Source organism: Scatophagus argus, chromosome 16 (genome assembly GCF_020382885.2).
Source record: "Scatophagus argus isolate fScaArg1 chromosome 16, fScaArg1.pri, whole genome shotgun sequence".
NCBI lineage: Eukaryota > Metazoa > Chordata > Actinopteri > Scatophagidae > Scatophagus > Scatophagus argus.
In genome coordinates this window covers 13,516,760-13,535,695 of record NC_058508.1, presented here as the reverse complement: position 1 = coordinate 13,535,695, position 18,936 = coordinate 13,516,760, and the positions used below count along the sequence as shown (strand labels likewise).

Below are 18,936 nucleotides of genomic sequence, written 5' to 3'. Positions count from 1 at the left end.
GGATGGGCAGGAAAAGTTTGGGTGTGGTGGAGTAATGAGAAAAATGCCCCCCCTCCATTAGCTGGTTGATATGCCCTTGAGCAATGCACTTAACCCCCGGTTTGCTGGGGGTTAAGTGCATTGTTTTTGGTATTGTGGGAGGAAGCCAGAGTACCCGGGGAAAACCCGGGTACTCTTTAAAAAAAAAAAGAAAAAAAAAAAAAGAATGATAACAAAAGAAGCATAATAAAAACTAAAGGCTACAAACGCATGAAACGGTGAGCAACCTGTTTGCAGTCCCAGCATTCAAGCTAACGTCATTCAGCTACACTATCAGATCAGAGTGCATTCTGTTCGTTCAGTCCTTCCCTGCAACTAAGATTGCAAAAACAATTCAGATCAAAGAGAAGTGGGAAGAACTGAACAATGATTCATCAATTTACTGGCAGCTGACAAGCAAGATTGCCCATCAATCATTGTGCTCAAACAAACAATGGAGCTCACAGTGGAGTTTACATATGTCTGTAATCTCGTTGTCACTAATCCTATCATTACTGACTTGACTGTTTAAGTGGTTAAGTTACTGGAACACACTCAGATAATATCTTTTACGTATGTTGATGCATTATCTGATGTTATGTTTCAGAGTTTTGGATTAAAATGGCAATGACAGTACTGCTCATTCACCAGTTCTTTCCATGCCGATATTCTCTATCGATGATACAGATTCTCAGTCGAGGGAATGGGACACATATACAAAATTGCTGAGCCATACGCTAGTATTGTCCCCAAACAAAGCTGTGTGATTACTATAGAGCAGCACATACTGTATGCACCTTAAGAAAATCTTTTTTCCCATTTTGCTTCAGGTAAAATTAGCACTTAAAATTTTACACAGCATATCATAAATAAACGACATAAATGATGAAGGCACAGCCTCAACTTCCACTTAAATTTGTCTCCAGAGGGCAACTGGTTTCACTACAAAAAACAAACAAACAACAAGCCTCAACATACAGTACCACTGGGGATCACTTTAAATTATGCTTTTACTCTTTGTCCTGCTTTGCTGCCAATGGCCTTTCACTGTTGGTATTGGAGCCAATAGAACAGAGATTAGAACATTAATTTATCATGCTGGTGTTTAATATTCAATCGATAAATTTAATTTCACTTTGAATTGGCCCTAAACTACACTAATTCCCATCCTTCAACATGGGTACTGTTAAATGTTAAATATGCTGTACTGAGTTTAAAATTTAGCTCTTCTATGCCTGGTTAGTCAGGATAAAAATAAAGAGTGCATGATAATTTAATGGTAAAATAAATACATATTAAATGTACAATTCTTCTGGCAGTGTTCCCCCTGTGGATTTATTTGCAACAACAGTGTTACTTTTGCTGTGATGATTTTTTTTTTTTCCCCCACAGCTCTCTATTATAACATCCTGTTTCTCTTGACTGAAGTAGGCAGCACGTGATTGTTCCATTTTTTGCAAAAGAGTCAAATGACGCACCAGACTCCTTTCCTTTTTATGGGAACGTGAACACATTCTGAAGCAGAAAGCCTGAGTTAACAAAGAAAGTTGATAACCACGGTTGTGACACTCATTATGTCTGAGTGGGCCAGCCTGCCTGCACTGAATTAGTAGTATAGCCCTCTGACTTTAACTTTATGAACCGTTCATAATTAGAGGACAACATAATACAACTATTAAAGGATAAAAATCTTTAAATCAACACGTAATGTGTAAATAAACTGATTGATATTAATCCCTTTTGGAATGATTCCATACATCTTGTAAGGTAATCAAATTGTATTTATTCACAAGTCACACATATTTGAACAGAGTAAGTATTGTAATGGTATCAGTTTTTATTACAAAATTCGTTTTATTTCAGTAGTGAAAAATTTCCACAACAGCAGCAAGTATCCAAAGAGTTAACCAGGGTAATGCACATAGGAAACGATGTCTGCCTTTGTTGGTGACGTTGTAGGATGTTCAGAATGGAGGAACTTTGTTGAGGGAAGTTCCAGACATTGGTGTTCCCCTAACAGGCAGCAGGAAATAAGTACTGCTTTGCATTGTAGCTCAAGGGCACTTCAGTAGGGCAGACACAAAGGCAGTCCAGTTGGACGACAGATTACAACATTTACAACCAAACGCCAAACACTTCGCTGCATCTCTCACAAGCATTTATCTGGTTGAGAAAAGTGACACCAAAGCGGACTTAAAAACGTTTATCACTTCAAGCTCCTTTGTTGAGTTCACACTCACTATGTGGTAGTGGTTTGCAGTGTCTCGCTCTGGCTGTCAAAGGCACAGAAACAGACACATGGACAACCTTAAGCTCCTATGTTGAAAGTAGATGGTTTCCTACCAAATGGGCTTTTTAAAAGAAACTTTGTGATGTTTCTCAAACCATGCTGTTCCCAAACTTCTCATGGCCACATTCATTCTGTACAAAGGATCTCTGTTCGCTCTGGCCTCTCTCAGTATCCCTTTGTGAACTTAGTAGGCAAGTCCTCTGCACTGGAATGCTTGTTCTCAGGGTTAGGAGGTAAAATGCACACAGAGGGACACACAAACACATACCCTTACACTTTCTTTTCCCACATATTTTTCAAAGACGCCCACATTTGGTCACAACTGAAAGCCAAAGACGGGTCACTGCGCTTCCCAAAATGGAGAACACGTCTCCTCCAATTGAGACATGTGGCCCCTCACTGTCATCCTGGTTAACCACAGCTCATAATGTTTAATGATTATTCGAGTCTTGTGGACTGAATGCGAGAATATTCACTTCTATATTGGATAGACAGCGATCGATAGATACAGATAGAGAGAGACAGGGATGGACATGAGTTTGAGAAGGGAGGGGATATCTGAGAGAATGACAGGAGATGCAGAAGGAGAAAGAGGATGCAAAAAAAAATAAAAAAATAAAAAAATAGTGAGAGCTTGGGAGCTTCGGACAACCTCTTCACCAGTAGAGACTGTATGAGTGGGATGAATGTAGTCCTTTGTGCTGGGCAGACTGTGGGCTCCAATGTATGTGTGTGTGAAAAAAGAAAGAGAGAGCTAGGCGGCCCAGGCTCAGGGCCTACAGATGTCTGGAGCTGCGCCGCTCACCCCCGGCCTCCACAGGCAGCAAGCAGCTGTTGTCAGAGAGAGACAGGCCGCCCCGGAGAGACTGGGAGGGGGCCAATGGGCAGAAAACAAGAAAGAGCCTCTTTCACAGCCTGGTATGTCCTTCTGGATCCCCACACAATGTATCCTTTGAGGACCCAGAAGAATAACATTTAGATTTAAAGTTTTCTCATCCTGGGAAGTTTGGGTCAGCTCACTCAGTCCTCCCGCTCTCTAAACTGTTGAAGGGCTGGTGCTGAGGTTAAGGTTGAGGCTGAGGGAAGACTCTGGCTGGAGTTAGGCCCAGAGCTGTGGCTGCAGTCGCCGATCCAGGAACTCTGGCAGATAAAGTGAACACCCAGAGATACTAAAAACAGTCTTGACTAATACGGATATGGAAATGTCAAATATGTTGGAAAAAGAAAAAAAATAAATAAATCTGAGAACTTTAATGAGTGTTAAGTTTTACTGCACTGCTCTTGCCAGATATTCTCATTCTGGACCTTGTGCTCACTTAACTAAGGAGCAGATGATAGCTAACTCTAACCCAGACACACACAGTCAAGTGTTGATCAGCCAGGATTCAAAGTTTCACACACTCTAAACTCCCAGCAGGTGTTTATGAAATGTGCTCCCAGCACCTGCAGGGCTGAGGGAACTGAGCCACACTGTGTTTCTACAGCCCTGGAGTCAAACAGGGCACAACACATTACTCACTGGAGTACAGAATGTGCCTTGGAAGTTTTGGGAGCCAGGTTTGTCAAGATGTTTCCACAGAAGAAATAAAGAAGTAATATAATGATGGTTTCCAGGGAGGAAAGGTTTTCTCAGAGGTCTCTGTGAACAAGCTTTGTCAGCTGAAAGGGAAAGAAAAGAAGGAAGGGAAAGAAGGAAGGAAGGAAATTCTTTTTTTTTTCTCAGCTAAACTGCTTTCATAAAATACTCCGTCTGTCATATTATTGGAACTGCTTTAAAGTACACAGGTCTTACTCACCTGTCCCTGGCAAAGAATGTCACACGTGTGGCACGAAAAAATAATACAACGCACACTTAAACATGACAAATTATGCATAATAGTAAGCAGAAACACTCCACATGAAGGAGCTGCATGAGCTAAAATTTTATTTCTATTCTTTAAAGGGTGACATTGTTACTGTATGCTCTTAATTCTCATTTGCAGCTGTTTGAAGTCTATATTTCATCATTTCAGCTGTTTTCATGTCAGTTCTTCCATAGACACCCGTAATCACTGTATTCAGTTTGTAACTAAAAGCTATAGAATCAGAGTCTGAGCCCATTTCTGACCTCCTGTGCAACCCACTGTAACCATTCAAGTAGAGAAAAAGCTCTAAAGAGAGAAACCAACTAAAGGAGGTAATAGCTCAGACTGAGCATATTCATTATGTTCTAAAGCAACATTATTACGCAGTCAGACAACGTTACTGTAATGGCATAACTACACATTAAACAGAGACAAAAGTGTGGGTGGAGAAGCAAAAACCCATCAACAAGAAGTTTTAACAAGCAGTACAGCAGGAGCGCTCTGCCTTAACGGTCATCCACGGAAACACAAGACAACCTGCACATTCACTGTCCTACATCTCCAAAGACATCTGACATAATGTTTTTTTGAGTAGTATTTAGGGCATGTGTGGGATAAATGCATTTGCTCAGCTGGGCATGGCTAACATTGTGTAATAGAAAAGAAGGGCAGGGTGGCGAAATAGATCATACAGAGAGGGACACTCTGCCAAGACAAAAACTGGGGAGAGTCAAGAAGCAACGACCTGCCATATATGCCCAGGCCTGACCAAAATATTGGCATGCTGAGGCAGGAGTTAAACCCGTTAGATCAAGTTAAATCCAGTGATTGGGTTTGGCTGTAAAGGAGGCTAAACTAATTAAGAGTTTCAAAAAGTGGCATATAAATGATGGACACAAATTGTTCATGGTTAAAAATCATTTTATTAGATCTGGCCATTGGAAACATTATATTCTCTGAGAGATAAATGCCATAGAACCACTAGACCTTCCACAATCCCATCTTGTGTGCAAGCCAGATTGTACGGCTGTTTCAGAACCCTCCTGAAGACCGTTAAGCTTTGGTAAAGTGTTGTGATTCTAAATTCCAAAATGCAGAATTCACTGCATGAAATTAAGCTCTAAGTCTGATTAAGAAACTGAAAGCATCTCGTGCTCATCTATATAATGTGAAGAGTTTAATTCCCATGGTGACGTTAAGTTTACAGCAGTTCCCAAAAACAACAAAGAAAAAGTGGGACACTGGTTAGGTGACTAATGCCGCACACTGAACAATGAGGTACACAACAATGTATATCAGTTCAGAATGAAAAGCCAAAATAAGAAAATAATACTTGAAGGATGCATGTGAATAATACTCAAACAGGTATTATGACTCAGCCTACTGGTTCTGAGTCATTGTCTAGTCAAATTTCAGGCAAGGTATTACTTTATGCAGTAAGTAAATTAAGTAAGTCATCTTAGAGTAATTTCAGTAGTTTTTCTTATACTTGAGTAAAGAACCCATACCTGACACTGCATGAGTAAATGTGCACTGAGTAATTGTAAAAGTTCCACCTCTGAGTTACATTCGGGTGGTGATTATAAAGAATAATCATAATCAAACAAATCAAGCTGCAGGGTGTCTGAAATCATCTGCCAGCCTGTACACACTTACTGTTTTACTATTTGCCTGCTCACGAGTGAAAGATCCAACCAATCAAACAAAGATAGCTTGGTAACCATGGCATCATAGCTGACGATGCATGACTCAACAAACATGAGAATTAAGCAGCAGTTGTGCACACCCAGTTTCGTACCGACACTGGCTTCAGAAAGAGAAGAATCTGGAGCAAGAATCATTAAAGCAGTGATAGAAGTTATTTTATAAGGCAAAGGCCAGGGGTGTGCACCACTTCCACGATTAGAAGTTTGAAATTTCTTCGTTAGTATGATTAAAGGCTTTTTATGTTCTAATTATACTGTCACTGCACATTTAAAATAACGTTTAATGTAAGCGAACCACGTTAGATTGAACAGTTTTTAGTCCATGCCAAATTCAAAAATATGCAACTTAAAAAGAAAAAAAAAATCATATACTTATGTATCCAAGTAAGAGAGTGCAGGAGGCCCACCTGAGGCACTGAGTAGTCAATACCCCTATATCACTCCACCAATGCACTTCAGGTGAGGCTGCCTATAGATAAACTGTGACAGATGGGCTGCATACATCTTAATCTGAGACAAATTAATTGAACAAATATTGAAGAGCATGTTCTTTACTCATAGAGGGACACAAAAGGCCAAACACAAGAGAAGAGAATGTGAGAAGGAAGGAGGAAGAAAGACTGAAAAATGTGGGAGAGAGACAACAGGAGAGAGTGGAACATGGGAAACTAGAATAGCTCAACCGCAAATGGGCTCTTTTCCTGAAAGAATGTATAAACATACGGTTAAGTTTCTTGGGAAGTCTGGCTGTCCTATGAATGGATTGTTTGTTTGTCAGCCACTAAAACGATGCGGGAAGCAGCACATGAGACATTTACAGAGACAGTAAAAACCCAGAGCTTAATGTGATTGAGGAACCAGCAGCTTATTACTGCAAAAGTACAAAGAAGAAGAAAAAAAAAACCCTTTGAGTTTATAGCATAAGATACAACACAACTGTAGCTTAAGGGGTCAGATCAAAATTGCTTAGGAGAAAAGAGAAGTTACTGAGAGCGAATATTGAATCTGACTACTTTCACCTCCTGCTTTCACCTCCTTCCAAAACCCAAAGACTCAGTGAGGTAATCAAAACTGGACAAAATGTGATGCAGCGCTCCTGCATACCAAAACATTAGCTGGCTTCCATGTGCCTCTAAATGGTTAAATTGTTAATAGTTCAATGGTGTAGTAGTTTTAACCTCTGAATCACATGATTTAGCAATTTTATTCTTAAACAGGGTTTAACTGTTTCACCATTATTGCATCATTTTCTGTGTGCTGGTGCCCTTTTTTATTTTATTATTTTTTTATTATTATTATTTTGCCCATGCCTCTCAGACAACCCTCTCAACTCCATCTTGGCTTCCTAATATCATATTACACAGCTGCCACCTTTGGGGAAAAATAAGTGTCATGCAACACAGCAAAATAACATTCCAGTTTTTGTTATAATTATTTGAAAACAAAAACATTAACAGCAACGCTTCTTTTGTCTAGACTTAGACTGGGCTTCCATTTTTTTGAAAATTAGACAGCTTCCATGCATCACTAAATGGTTAAATAGTAGTTACATTTTGTCATAATTAGCATTACCGTTCGTCTTTGACTACCAAAATCGGTTCAGTTCAGTTCCTTGAGTCCACGTAGACAATCATGCTTAATTTAAAGAAATTCCCTCCAGGCGCTCCATGATATCACAGATATCACGAGAGAATGAGAAACTTCCGGATGGTCGCACAACCCGAAACCATAAGGCCTCTGGCCACAGAAAAAAAAACCCCACAAGATTCTAAGAACAGATTGAACTTGTACCTAATAACATGCTTACACCTTATCAGTGTAATTATTTCATTATTTCTTTACATCTCTCCAAATAACAGCTTGGGGGACCATACTTTTGTTCCAGGTTTCACACTACAATTAGATTTAGGCTCGAGAGTAAGAATGCAATCGTGATGGTTTCATTTAGGGGCTAAGGAATTCAGTGTATCAACGAGGCTGTTTGCAATCGCTGTAAGGCAGTAGAAACCCTGCATGAACGCAAGAGATACAACACAGCATTTAAACATGTACTCACACGTGTTTCAAGGTCTGTGTGCCTTTCAGTGCAGTATGTGAGACTAATGTTCCCATTAAGGCCCAAATGAAGATGGAATGAGGATTCCAGACGAGAGGCGGTGGAGGGAGGGAGAAGGAGAGGAGGGAAAGGACCCCTATGGGCTTACCAAACAGCCCAGGAATGCAGTGGTAAAAATGAGTTGGGCTCGCTGGCACAAGATGGCCCGTGTGACTGGGTTTAAATGATGGCCGTGACAAAGACTCCTTTCTTACTGACTTTAATAACTACAATGCGCTGCATAGCCACACACAAGAAGCCATTTGTTATAGAGAAAAAACAGATACACAGAGACATGCATACATATAAGGCACGCAACCTTAGTGTGGAAATACACTATCACCTTCTCATTGTGGGAGGCTGACGCTGATACACACAAAACATTCAGCATAAAATAGAAACCAGTCATCATAACTCATCTCTACTTAAAAGAAGCCCAATGGTGCCCCCCCTCCATCCTGGGTGTGTTGCTGTTCCTCCACTCAGCACTTCCTTTGCACAGTCATTTTAAAAGTGAAGGTCCTTTTCATGTGTGTAGACAGAAATGTGGGACAAAACGGATCATGGATAGACAACAGGCCTTAGACGGTTCATGCATGCATGACACGCTGAGGTAAGCTTAATATTTATAGTTCAAATATACTGTTTTTCCTTTGGCCATATGACAAATGAGAGTGTCAGTGTCTTGATACTGATAGCAACAAAGTGCAGGGATTCATTAGTTAGTGTACTTTCAAAGATAAAAATTGACCCGTTTCAAATACTGTAGTTTCGGTACTTCGATATTCTCAAATCTATATCTCTTGCTTCACAGCCTTCATAAACAACTTAATCTAGGAATAATGCTGTGCATTTTTATCAACCGTAACACATTAATTTAAAGTGGGTGTTGGTAATAATACAAATATAGCAAAATATAAATCATGCAAGTAGTAAATTAGGTGCTGGACTAAACTGGGAAACAATCAGCACACTGCACACTAAATACTGGGGTTTTGTTTTTTGTTTTGTTTTTTTACAGTGGTCTGCTTTGGTGTCTTGCTGTTTTGGGTGACATGCAGTCCCTCTCCTGTCACACCTGCATAAACCACTGCTATGCTGTACAATTACCCCACCTCTACCCCAACCACCCTACACAGCTATCCCATATCCCTGTCTTGCCACTTCACATCTGGACAGAGGTTTCCGGCGCATTCCGCAGGGTCCTATGCCGCTCAATTGCTCTATTCACATCCCTGCACCGCCCTGCATGACATGCACCTTACATATGTGTGAAAAAAAAAAAAAAAAAAAAATTCCCAGCCCTCCTAAAGGTTATTCCATGTTTTGCCCTGTTTTTAAAAGAAAAAGATCTGAATCTCCCAGCAGCAGGCCACCTAATGCACAGGGTATGTACTTGACGAAACCTACTTCCTAATGTATCCCATCTGGACTGGAAATCAACTAATACTATTCATTCTTCATAAAGTTCCTACCTGGGTCTTTTACAGCTGATTCTGGTGGAACAGCTGTGACAGCCTGAGGGTTTTCAGAAGTTTTTAAAGAGTTTTTTTATTATTATTTGAAAAATATGAGCACGCAGTGATCTTGAAAACAGTACTCTCTATTCAGAGAAGCTCTCTGATCCCAACATGTTGAAACTTCAGGCTCTCCATGAGAACTTTGTTCTTTGACAGTTTGTGAAGGTTTATGGCCACAATATTTCAGGAATCTTTGAGTCTCCATAAATTTTCCTCAGGCATAGACAGGCCATTTTCTTTAAAAAAAAGCCAAGAAAAGATTAGGCTTTGCCTCAAATAGTAAAGTGAAAATAACACTCATAACTTAATATCAAAATACAGGACAAACAAAAATGAAGGCCTTAAATCACAATGACTTGCTTTGATAGGATATCATCAACTCTGGTTATTTTTCCTCTGCTGCCCATCTGCGTCAGTAAGATCACATGCTTATGGACTTTTGCCAGAATTGTTCCTTGGCCAAAGATCGAGCCGTTTCCCATCTTCTGATCAACTTTCACCTCTGCTACCAGTTCAGGTGTTATTCTAAACAATAGCCATCTTGTCCAAACTGTCACCCTTTACATTCCTAAACCCGTGTAATCCCAGCTTCACTACATCATAGTGTTTCAACAGGTGACGAATATCTCCGGCAGACACAGTGTGCTCTTTGTTCACCGCGTGTTTGGTTTTCCTTGTTAAAAAACATGGAATAGCCATGAATGGACACAGACACTGGTGAACTACACAGGCTGGGATTCACAGGTGTACTGCTTCAAGACTGATACCCACCACCTGTTGGGTACACACTCAGCTCATCAGGGCTTGAGATTAAATCCGGTTTGTGAGTCACATGTGATAGTCACAATCCATACACGAAGGACAGAGATGACTAGATCACATTCTGCAGGGTGTGGTTCAGAAATATGCAGGTTATTATGTCTTTATCATAAGTCCACAAAGGCAGCTGCAGAAGGAAAAGTGCTATAAATCACTCCAACAAAGAAACGCTTTGTCCGGCGCACAAGAGAAAGCCCATCTTGAGCAAATACACTGCAGACATCTGAGGCTGCATGAGTTGTTTCATAATTTAGAGTCTTGGTGATAACAGAAATGGCACCACTAACTTTTATATCCTGGTCAGAAAATAATGTACAGCTAAGGTTTGGCCAGTAGGTGGCATCACCACACAGCAGAGGGGGACTTAGAAGTGTTTACACACAATACACACTCGTGCTCTTTTCAAATGAAAGATCATATAGAAATGAAATAATCTGCAATGAGGGGTTATATTTGAAGGATTCCATGCGTTTCTTAAATACAGCATTTAAGCAACAGTTGAAATGTCTTTATATGGGATTACATTAAGACTTGATCATTTTTTATTGGTCGTATGGATCAGGAATTAAACTTGATCAGGACTACAGTAATACCTGTAATTTGCATCACTGTGCAGGGTTGTTGTAACAGCCTGTGGCCTATCACTATGACGGCACTGAAACTCTCAGGTGTCCTAATCTGTGCCCCTTTAATCATACAGCTTCAATCCCTCTTTAGAGAGATCCCATGTCTCATGTCTCTTCCTTGTGTCTCTTGGATGGTGGTCTAATGATTTCCTCAGTTCTGTGTCACCGGAGTCACTGCTCCTTTGTACTCTGATAAATCACCCCTGGCTGTGTGAGCTCTAAAGGCCCAAGCTAGCAACCTGCCTCATTCATGAGCAATTACTGCCTCCAGAGCATTCCTGATAACAACACAGCCTTGGTTCCTCTGAAAGAAACAGGAACTGAGAAACATTGCTGTTTACATCTGCACATAGGAACGGCTTCAGAAGCACATTGGCCCTGTTCTCAATGGGACAAAAACTCATCCAAATGAACAACACAATGTGCATACTGACTGTGGTTCCCCCCTTAACAGCATTGCATTCAGTTTTATGTCACTGTTTCTGTTGACCTGCCACTGCATTTAAAAAAAATCAAGAGACATTTTCAGCCTCTCCTTTACAAAGGTTGTATCATATGTGATATGTTACAATATATTATATACAATATCAACCTAAATCAAATACCTCAACGGGACCCAGCAATATTAACCTCAATTACTTCAGTTACTTGTTGCCCATAACCTCACCTCATTCTGCAACGACACTCCAACTCTACACTGACTGCAGAGACGCCTGTAAAACAGCACCACAACCGCCAGGGGCCATCTGTCCCTCTCTGCTTCAGACTTGCCTGCCAAGTTCCACATCATCGGGTTGCTCTGTAATTTTCTCACCGCACATTTGTCCAGTCCCCCACTCAGAAACAGAATGTGACTTAATTCAGAACAAATGTGAGGAGGGCGTCTCATTCAACCGCAAATCTGCTTGTGGTTGCATTAAAAGCTGACATCCCCTGCAGGCAGCAGACTTGAGGTAGGTGTGTGAGAAATCATCCCATATTCATGGGGGCTTCACCAGATCAGCAGGAGATCACAGGCATCCACCTAACCACACAAAACATCCCATTCTCCTCAACAGCAGTATCAGAGATTAAAATTATTTTTTTTTTTTAGCAGTTTCTTGATAATCTTGTAAATCTTTCACAATAGACTGAGAGCTCTGTGGCAGATCGAACGAATCTCCACCCAAGATCTATAGGGATCTCAGAGCCGTCTGCTAGAACAAATGAGCACTGCTGAAATTGACAAAATGTGTTACTTGAAAATCTTTCATTCCCTGAAATCAATACTGCTATATCTAGACATGACTGGGGGATACTGCTGTGCTTATCACGTGTTACTCTGACTGAGGGAGTGAGTATCTAGGGAATGCATAGTGTGTCATAAGCATCTATTTGTTGGTTTATCGATGGGCACATCTCGAGCACCGGATGGTAGATGGTGGAGTAAATGCAGATAGTGGCATTTTAGTGGAAGTGTTGTTGTTGTGTGGGCGCTAATCACACATCTCTACATGTGCAGCCAAGCCACACGGATGATGGTCCACCACTTCTGACATCACCAGAGTGCACTTCACAACACAACAGATGAACACCTCTTGACATGAGGAAGGCTGCAGAGAGTCCTTGTCTGTCACTTTCTGAATGAACTCAGCAAATTGTGATCTTCACCACATCAAATTTCACATAAACATACTGTACACTCTGGACTTGACAATCTATGTTAGAGAAGGGTGCATTTGGTAAGCAATAGTGCCAGTGTTCGCTTCATGATACACACTGAAATTGAAAGAAATGAAACAATTTCAGAAGGAGCATACTTCAACAAGATGTAATTGATGTGGGCTTGTGCCAATACAGCCGTTGCAGTCCTATAAGGATTGATCCAAGCCCTGAAGGCAAACCACCATCTGCGTTTCCCCTTCCAATTCCAGTCTCTTATTTGTTCCATTGATTTTAACAATAAAGCTTGAGCACCAAGTGGGCTATGTTGATTTTCTAGCAGTCAATTCTTTCAAATGACTCCAGTTTTGTTCATTTTGAAGACTTCATTTTTCAGTGAAGCACAAAAGCCATGAACTCAAGTCAGTGAAGAAGGGACTTCATAAAATAGCAAAGCTCCGGCAAAACTTTACTGTAACTTCACTTTCTGGCTACACGAGACATTCGTCCATGGAGGATTTTTCTATGCCGACGCAAGTCTTGGAGAAGAATAAATGTCTGAATGAACATCAAGTGCGCACCTGGTTGTCTGTGTACATGTCTTAGCACTTTTAATAGTCTGGCGATATGCCTAAATCATCCTCCCACCCAGTGCATGCTGGGATAGGCTTCTAGCATTTAGCTTAAAGCACTGTAGATTCAGCACAGCCTTACAGAGCCACTAGCATGGCTGTAGACTCTTAGACTTGTTTGTCTAAGAATAAAGAATAAAGATCAACAGGTCTGTGGTATTCAACAGAAGTTAATGAGCAGTGTTTCCTTTATTGGCCTGCTTCTTTATAGCCTCCCTTCTTGCCTGGCATTTGAGTTTATAGCTAGCCAGGTAATTGCAAAGCTGTCACATACCCACAAACACAGCATACATTGTTATAAACATAGATGGCAGTCACTGTCTTTCCTTTTGTCTTTTATAATGGAATACACACAATGTATTGAAAATAATCTGGATGATCATAAAGGTTACCTCCCTCAGGGATATATCTGAAGGGAATTAATTTGTTCATATCATGGCTAAGGGACACACAGTGAAACTAAATGTGCTAAGACCATGTTCCTTCACACTGAATGCAGGAGAATTACATCCCTGCTCTTTAGAGTTGATACCTTCAAGGTCTTTCCCCTCTTTCCAAAAAAAAAAAAAAAAAAACAAAACCAAAAGCAATCTTCCTTTACAGTTGCATTACCTGCTTTTAATAGGTTATTTTAGAAGTTACAGAGGTGTCAGAGTTACAGAAGTCATAAAAAGTCATCACAAATACAGAAAAAAGTTCAAGTTCTTATATTAAGCAAAGATTAAGTAAATTAATTTAAAAAAATGTTTCCAAAAGTATAGCAAATTTTTAATATAATGGAGCATAATGTATATGTGATGTGTCAAAAGACAGGAAATACTTCCTAAATCATATAACAAAATGTAAAAATTAAATGGGATAAGTCTGTGGGGGACGCAGCTTAGGAACTGGAAGGCGGCCAGCTCAAGCCCAGCACAGACCAGTTAGTACAGAGTGTGGATGGGTAGTTGGAGAGGTGCCAGTTCCCTTCCTGGGAACTGCAGAGGTGCCCTTGAACTGGGCACTGAAGCCCTAACTACTGTGTGATCCTCACACTGCCATTACTGCATATATTATAAAGGTCCTGATTGTGCATGTGTGTGTAAAGTAAGTGGAAAAATTAATTTCATCTAGCACGATCAAAGATGTACGCCTTCTTTTCATTCCTTCTTATTCCCTGAGTTCACAACAATAAAACTGGCTCTGGTGCTTAAATGAGCTGAATAAAAAAAAAAATTAATTGCACTTTGTGTTTTACATTGTGTCTGCTTATAAATGATTACTTGCATAAACAAGCCCCAAAATATTCGCAACAAATTACATCAACACGCACAAGTACATCACAGGAAACAAACTCAGCTCCGCTGCACCTCCTCCACCTCCTGCCCACATACTTCATCACCAATTAATTATCAGGCAGGGTGGCAAACTGACATTACCATCAGTCGGTGAGGATCTCGTTGGCTAGATGAAGATGCAATGAGGTTTAATCAAAGAACTCTGGATTTTCCAAGGTTTCTGCTTGGGCCAACACTGACCAGTTTCATTCACCATATTTGTGTCCCCTTTTTAAACTACTACATACTGTCGTAGATGTATGATCATCATGTAGAGAGCAGGAAATGAGTGAGTTAGAGGCTTACAGACTACTTTCTGCTACACAACTACAGTGATACCCAGAGGGAGAAAAGATTCTGATAAAATAAACAACCTAAAATCTGCTCTCTGAGCTTGACGAAGTAAAATGTAAAGGAACTGCTAAGACTCCAATTATGACAAACCAGGGTTGTAAGTCAGGGTGTTGTGCCTTGGCATTTACCTGCTGGCACCAGGAAACAATACAAGGTCTTTCTAGAGACAATTTTATCTACAATATACAGGAAAAGCTTTCAAATTCAGTAAATTAAAGGCAAATACTCACAATCTGTGCCTCGAGTGGCACTTGGTGCATTGTGGTTGTCAAATATGATGAATTCATCATTTCCACCAGTATTGCTTTAGCTACTGTTTGCCAATACAATGTCACCTCTCTACTGATCATTTTTGACTCTACTTCAAGCAATAAAGCTCAGCCAAGATTCATTAGGTTGTGGAATAAGATGATAAGAGCCGCTCAGGAAATAGGGAGGAAATGCATTTCTGTTTTAAAGCCTCCAAACAGGTCAGCAAGCACAGAGGCATGCTTGTCTGTGAGGATGCTCCTCTGCTGGCTGTAATAATCTCATATTTGAACCTGTCAGTCACCTGTGGCATAACCCATTCCGCACCAGGCTGGTTTCTTTCTTAAAATTACCACAAAAATAAAAGAAATATCTGCAACGAAACAGCAGGCTGCACCTACATTTTAGGTGCGACTACCGTTTTCATATATATATAAAGACTGCAAGAAAATATGGTTTTGTGAATCATCATAATATTTTCTGATATGCAAGTATCATCTGGTATGGAGCGAGCAAAGAAAAAAAAACAATATTCACAAAATGTCTAAAATGTTTAGCATGTACAGTAATGACAAGCATGACAAAATGGTATAAGAGACTTTTGTCCAACCTGTTTAAGAATTTAATAGCAATCCATCCAAAAGCTACTGAAATGTTTCGGTGTGAACCAAAGTAACAGACTGACTGACGAGAAAACCTTTGCCATTAGGCCCACCCACATGGATTGTGAGGATTGGAAGAATCTGCAGTGAAATTCATGTGTGAGAGAATGAATTAGAGATGAAGGCAAAGGTCATGGAGGTGGAAATTTTCATCACCAAAGCCAGTATGTCAAGATGTGACTGTTCACTGTGCAGGAACACTAAATTGCCATCAAGAGAGCATAAATCTCTTTTTTCTCTTCCTGAACCACATGATTTCTAAGTGCTCAAAAGCAAAAAGCTGATTACTGCAACACTGGAGGGCGGGGCAGATGGGAACATGAGGTCAGTGTGAGGATGTACGTTACCTTAACAGCCATAATGTAACACTTGAGCATATGCAGAGCTGCTCTCAAGAGTGGCAGTCAATCTAATCAGAAAGTGAAAACTGAGTGTATGAGTGTTCGTGCTAAAAAGTGAGTCACTGTCTATACTTTGGAAAAAGTCAGCCAAAGTCTGACATCAAAACATATGAACCACTCTTGGTCTGTTGTCCACAAATCCAGATCAATAGGAACTGAAAGCAGAGACAAGCTGGAGCAAACAGACAGAACACCAATAACTGAGAAAAGCCCTTCAATGGTTCTGTTTTTGTTGTTCTCCTAAAAAAATAATAATAAAAAAAATGCCACTGTTCAATTTCTATTTTGTTTTCTTTCTAGTTGTAGTGCAGACTGTCCACAATCACATTAGTTAATATGCAAATGATTTGCATAATGTTCAAAGTGTCTATACATATGGAAAAAAAAAGGAGCATTTGAGCCATGAATGATTAAGAGACATTAAAAATGATTAAAAATAAATAAATTTGTAATTTGTACAACTCATTGGTATGAGGAATGGCTCTCGGAACAGATTAAGAATTGCAATTACACAGGTCTGCTGTGCTGCTTTATGCTTCATGCAGCAGCTTGTGCAGCCCTGTTGCTTTATGACCGACTCGGGTAAGAGAGCACAGTGCAGTACGTTCACCCTGAGAGGCAGCAGGCTCGACAGGGAGAGAGGGAGGTGAGAAGCTTCGGTCGCTGGCCAACTGGTCTGACGTCCTTGGAAAAGAAGCCAACTAAGACTGAGTTCCTGAATGTCACAAATGTTGTGGAGTCACCGTGGCCCTGACCCTGTGATGCTGGAAAACTACAGTGTTTTTTGACAATCGCTGCACACGTCACAGCACAGATCTGCAGTGAAACAGTGTAGACAGCAAAGGTAAAGGAATACAGCGACGCATCCATCGCCGGGCAGGAGCAGCGTTACAAATTTAGCTAAATTCAGCATGATGATGCTTCGTTTAACTTCGAGTTCATTTACCATCATGAACAAATAAAATAAAGCTCCGTGCCACGTGTCAGGTTATTCAAATTATCTTCAAAATTAAAATTTGTTCTTCTGGTAATCAAGCGCAAAAAAAAAAAAAAAAAACAATGCACAAAGCAGAATTTGGTACATTATGAAGCCAACCAACTCTAAAGGAAGAAATGAGTTACTCTTTGAAAATAGACCTTTTCTGTGCTCTCCGATGATGTGGCTCACTTGCTGTCAAGCTGTCTTTCAGTCTGGGTGACTGCTGAGAAATCCATGATGAGAAATGTGGCTGAGGATTTACTTGCCACAAAGGAGACTGACACAAGGGTCAGCAAGAGCAGTTATGAAACAGAGGATTGCACTGCAAGCATCCCTGGTCACCTACCACACCTACACAAAATGTCTGGCGTGAACTCACATGTGAAAACATTGATTTCCTTTAGCATGGCGAACTCTATCAATGAACATTTGAAAAACTAAAATAAGTCAATACAATAGCCCCCGTGCTTCGACTCTCAATTCTATAAACAAACATTTTTTTTTTTTTTTTATATCCTTGGCCTGCATTAGAGGAAAGTGCCATCTAGGAAGTCTGTACATCTAACCTAAGGATTCATTTTACCAGTTCTGTGCTCTTGTGCATCATTCCCATTAGCACACAGATCTGCTACACATACAGTATTTCTACTGTCACAAAGTGGACTGATCACAGCAATTACAACAGGAAAATTACTCTTACCCACAACATTTATTTATGAGGCAATGATGCGTAAAGATTCAAACACCACATGGACCCATAATGTGAGGAGAAGATCTGATCACTTGCTTCATGCCATTCATGTAATATCACATCAATCTGGTCAAGTGTGAAGCAGATATCACAGGATATTACCAGGAAATTGCAGATCAATATTAAGCCCACTTCAGATTTTCTCTAGATATGTTTCTTTCTTTTTTTTTTTTTTTTTTTTTTTTTTTTAAATCTTTCCTTTAGCTGATCAAAAACACAACTGAGATCCATGCGGTCTTTGCTTTTTCCAATGGAAAACATATTAGGAGTGACTAACGCTGCCAAAATGGATTTGTAAAAATCGTTCTGTAGTGATAATTGCATTCCAACAAGCAAGATGCAATTTGGCTAGAGAGGAGATGGCCCCCAGCTATCATATCGCAGTCAATGTCAGCCTAATCATACAATATGTGTGAAATATAGCAGGTGAAGGTGCAACATCTGCTGAGAGGACAGATACAGTCACAGCAGTACATACAAGACTGTGTCTGCTAGTGCGTATCTGTGTGTTCTTGTACAAAATAACTGAATGATTTTTCTTTCCAATCATATTTAGTTGTGATGGGATAAAGAGAGAGTCACAGCAGAACCACAGTGCAGACACTAACATGAGGGAGAAGGCTTACAAAAGAGACTTAAATCCAAAAACTTACTCAAAAGAGAGCAGAAGATGGCTGGAATCCAAAGGGCACCGCAAACACAGAAAACACAGGGATCACAGTGAAACACAGTCAAGGAGAGCACAGGTATATATATAGGGGAGGTAACAAGGCACAGGTGAAAACAATCAGGGCGGGGCAAACAATCAAAAAAGGAGGGAAAAAGAACAAAGACAGGAAGTGTAAAGTAAGAAACACTAGAATCCAAGACATCTGTTAAAACAAGACAGGAAATGTAAAGCTGGTCAGGACACAAGTGGGAAAAACTACAAAATTAAAGAGGGAGCAAATTAAACAAACTCCAAACCATGACAACACCTGGTTCTTCATATTAATGTGACACCTCCTGATGTGCAAATCTGAGACCATCAATG

General features: G+C 40.3%; 1 long non-coding RNA gene across 2 annotated transcripts in view; it reads right to left on the bottom strand.

Annotated features, from left to right (window-relative positions):
* The window catches only part of LOC124073093, an 89,025-nt gene extending 70,417 nt beyond the window's left edge, over window positions 1–18,608 (bottom strand). Inside the window, exon 1 of one of the 2 annotated variants that reach the window (XR_006845640.1) lies at window positions 18,557–18,608. This is a non-coding gene — a long non-coding RNA (uncharacterized LOC124073093). The remainder of the gene's footprint in view (window positions 1–18,556) is intronic. The other variant, XR_006845638.1, reaches the window with a different exon arrangement.
* Window positions 18,609–18,936: the final 328 nt, after the last annotated feature.